A 4,087-nucleotide genomic window follows, 5' to 3' on the forward strand; every position below is an offset into this window, starting at 1 on the left:
AATGCAATAATTACTTAGTGAAAATACACGTAAATATGGGGTATCACAGTATTTCGCCTCCTCGAAGCCAAGCCAGCCACCATTGCTGCTCCTCCCTCAGACGGCCACCGAAAACCACTGCCTAGCCTAAGTGTTGGTAGCACCACCTGTGATACCTCATATTTTATTGTATTTATTTTCAGTGAAAGATTATTTTCTTTTTTATTAACTTAAATATTGGTTCTCTTGTTTTAAAATTATTGGATTTCTCGTTGAATTTATCTTATAACTCTTAAGTTGTGAAATTTACTTTGATGTGCTTTCTTGATATTAATTAGTGTTTACATTCAAATTTGCTCTTTGCTTTAATGAATAATTTTATTGTTGGAATTTAATTATCTTATTTTATTAATTTATAGTTGCAGTGTTTTATTTGGCTCTTATTTATTTATTTTTATTTATTGTGCCTTTTTTTATTTCTTTCGGACTGGGCCTTTTTGTGTGTTCTTTTTTCTTCTTTTGGGCCTAGCCCTTTTGGTCCCCAGCCCAACTCGTGACAACCCAGCCCAGTATTCCCCCCCCCCCCCAAAACGGCGTCGTTGGTCTAGCCTTAGGGCTTATTCAATTCTCTTTTCTTCTCCTGCGCGCCGTGCTTCTCCACCCCTTTCCATTTCAGTTTCAATTCCCTTTCTTCAATCCATGCGGTTGCTGTTTCTCCTCTTCTCCTTCATTTTATTCTTTCCTCTGTTTTTCGTTTGGGTTGCCGTCTGCAGTGTTTCTTCTTCCTTCATCTTATTTTTGGATTTTCCCCTCTGCAAGTCAGCCAACGCCACCATTCATTCCTCCATCTTCGGCTGGTAATGTTTCTTTTCCCATCTCTTTAATTTTCGCTTTTCCTTTGTGCTATAAAACCGTGCAATCTCTTCCTCTTTAGCAGATATTTTTTCACCTTTTTTTTTCTCTCCATTTGCAGGTCTGTTTGTGAGCATCCATTATTGTGCTTTCTCTTAACTCTCCCTTACTAATTTCGCGGCTCATGCTTATGATTTATTCCCATTGCTTTCCCCTTTTGGCTTGGTCCTTCACTGCTCTGTTGTGTTTTATTTTTGCCGTGCCTTGTTTTTGCTATAAAACCCATAAACTTCACTCGTATCTTGGTGATTTTGGTGCTTGCTGTGAGTGCGTGTTCTACTACTGCTAGTTGCCTCTCGGTTTCCCTTGAGTAAGTCTTTGCCGTTGCTCATCTCCTAATTTTCTTGTCTTGGGGTAGTTTCATAAGAAGGAAATATACATATGTTTGTGAATCTCGATTACTCAAATATTATTAGGTGTTTTGCCAATTTGTCTTCTTTGGAACATATGAGTTAATATTATGCTCATTGAATCTGAAAGCTTGAGTTTTGTTTTACGTGGGATATAGTCTATTTTGGGCACAAATGTATGGGCTTATAAACTAAGCCAATGTATTGGTGCTTTAAACAAAATATTTATAAGTTAATCATGTTGTAGTTTTTATATGTTAAATTCACTTTGTATGAGTTTTGTTTTAAATACAAATTGAATAAATATTTGAAAGATATTATAAGTATTAATATTTTTAGAAGTACATAGTAGTGCAGGATTTCTATTTTTGAACTCTTTAAAGAGATACTAATTAGTCTATTTTTATTAAATAAAATATTTGTCCCCCTACTTTAATCAGTTTTGTTTTAATGAGCCTTTAAACTAGATATGTATTTTACGCCATAATTGTATCTATTACTAATATTATTATGCAATTTTAGAAATATTCTGAGTTTTATAGTTACATGGATATTGAGGAATTTAGGAAGTGATAGTATTTTAGAATTAAGAGAAATCTTAAGTTTTGAAGGAATTAAAATAGGTACTTCAAGTGTAATATGAGGTTTATCTGTTCACTGGAGATTTATTTAAGTTACATGAATTTTTATAGGTGATGATTGACAATTGTTCAGTACTGTTGTGGAGAATTTCTGAATAAGATAAGAAGCTCAGGTAAGCGGGGTTCCTATGCTAGGCTTTATACGAATTATTGAGACTAAGGTTGACTTTCTGAAAACTTTGCATATTTTGTGATGAAATGAGAACTTGAGAAAAACCAACCTCGGCCGTTTATTTGCATTAGTTATGAAATCTGTACAAAAGAAAAGGAAATATTTTCTGACATGCATTGTGTAGACATGAGCTAAATTTTGTCATGTTGTCTCTGAAATCTAAAAACGAACGTTATTGAGGATACGAAAAATTGTGCATTGATTTAGAAAGATGCTCTGACTTTTTTTTAGTATGTGAGAATGATCTGAATTTCAATACTCTGTTTTGATATAATGTGGCATATGAAAAACCTTTGGCATGACTTTCTAATTCTGTTCTGACTCTGACTCTGACTCTAATTTTGATATGTGATTCTGATTCTGTTTTGCTCTTATATATGGCCCTGTCACAGGCTAGAATAGTGACCTCTGGCCCTGTCACGGGATAGAATAGTGACTTCTGGCCCTGTCATTGGATAGAATAGTGACCTCTGGTCCTGTTACGGGATATAATAGTGACCTCTAGCCCTGTCACGAGATATAATGATAACCTCTGGCCCTACCACGGGTTATAATAGTGGATTTCAGTTCTGAGTGCAATCGCTTTGATATTCATGGTGATTTATGTTCTGCTTGGCTTTCCGCAGAATGCACAATCATACCACGTGGGTTAAACATGACCCTCTGTTCTGATATGGCATGATAAGATGAAGATGTTTAGTCATGTAGTGCCAAAGGAGTCTTTGAATATGAAAAGTTGGTTTCTGAATATGAAATGTTTGAAGTATCGTTCTAATTTTCTGGTAATATGTATTTTTGAGATATGCATGTTGAAAACTGAAATGTTTTGTTTCTGCATTCTAAACTTTGTGAAAATGCTTATGTTCACATACTAGTATATATTCTCTGCTTACTGAGTTGTTGATAACTCACCCCTTATCTCCATAATATTTTTTTCCAGATATTTTTATGGTCAAGCTGGAGAACAAGAATATGAAGTATTGGAACAGTCTGATGATCATAGATGAATGAGTGCTATGGGTACTAGTATTTTGGAGGATCATATTTTAGTAGTTTTACCTCTAGCAGTTATTTTTGGTACATCAAGTTATGATTAATTTGGGTCTTTGTGGAGATGTTATTTATTATATTGAGGTTCTTATTTAGTATTTTTGTGGAAGGATACGGATTTTTGGATCAAACGAATAAGTTAAGTATTTTGTGGAGTTTTTGTTGATTTATTACTGATTATTAGAGATGATTTTGCGGAATAAGAGCTAACTCTCTGGACCTCCGAGAACGGGACGTTACACCACCACCTTTGTTTTTCTCACTCAAAACAAAGATTTTTACCCACCAAACCAAGCTGTCCACACCTGCACGAAAAGGGGGCTGCCGGACACCCCAAGTCACCCTAGCCCGTAGCAACCCCTCACGGCGAGATCCTCTCTCGATTTACTCTCTTCTCCTCTCTGCCCTCTCTCTCGCTCTCTCTCGTACTCAACCGCTTAGCATTGGTAGCTTTGCCACACTGTCCTCAGCCAACTGCAGCCGCACCACCACGGCTATTCCAACTCAGTCCAGTCGTGCCATGCCTCCTAGGTTTCTACTCAATAGCCTCTGCCGCCACAACTCATTTTATCTTTTTTCATGTGTTTGCTTTAGGACTTAAAAATGTTTATAAGCATCCGTTAACCTAGTAGAAGATGATTATTACCGTTATGCCCTTTTGATTATGTTTTCAAATGATAAAGTATTACAGAAGCTATTGTATAGTTGGTCTACTAAATAAATAAAATTACATTATTACCTTTGAGTTACAAGCTGCATTATTGTGTTTTAAACTTTTAATATGTGTTAGTAAACTCTAAGTTACCTATATTTACAAAAATTATTTTGATAAGTTAAATTGATTTTAAATAAGGTTTTCTTTCAAAAGTAAGCGATAATATTGTAATTTTATTATGATCTAATTTTTTAAATAATTATTGTTGTATAACTTAAAAAGGAATTTTGGTATAATTATGTTATTTAGTACTAAATTTGATAGTTTT

The 4,087-nt window shown here is 34.8% G+C and overlaps 1 long non-coding RNA gene across 2 annotated transcripts; it reads left to right on the top strand.

Annotated features, from left to right (window-relative positions):
• Positions 1–967: 967 nt before the first annotated feature.
• LOC121243472 lies at positions 968–3,101 on the top strand. Of its 2 annotated transcripts, none has more exons than XR_005936148.1 (3): positions 968–1,201; positions 2,747–2,748; positions 2,995–3,091. It is a non-coding gene; the product is annotated as an uncharacterized LOC121243472 (long non-coding RNA). The 2 variants fall into 2 exon arrangements; XR_005936147.1 differs by lacking the exon at positions 968–1,201 and adding an exon at positions 1,944–1,995 and having other exon boundaries at positions 2,995–3,101.
• The last annotated feature ends 986 nt before the right edge of the window (positions 3,102–4,087 follow it).

The sequence above is a fragment of the Juglans microcarpa x Juglans regia genome, chromosome 8D, assembly GCF_004785595.1.
Source record: "Juglans microcarpa x Juglans regia isolate MS1-56 chromosome 8D, Jm3101_v1.0, whole genome shotgun sequence".
NCBI lineage: Eukaryota > Viridiplantae > Streptophyta > Magnoliopsida > Fagales > Juglandaceae > Juglans > Juglans microcarpa x Juglans regia.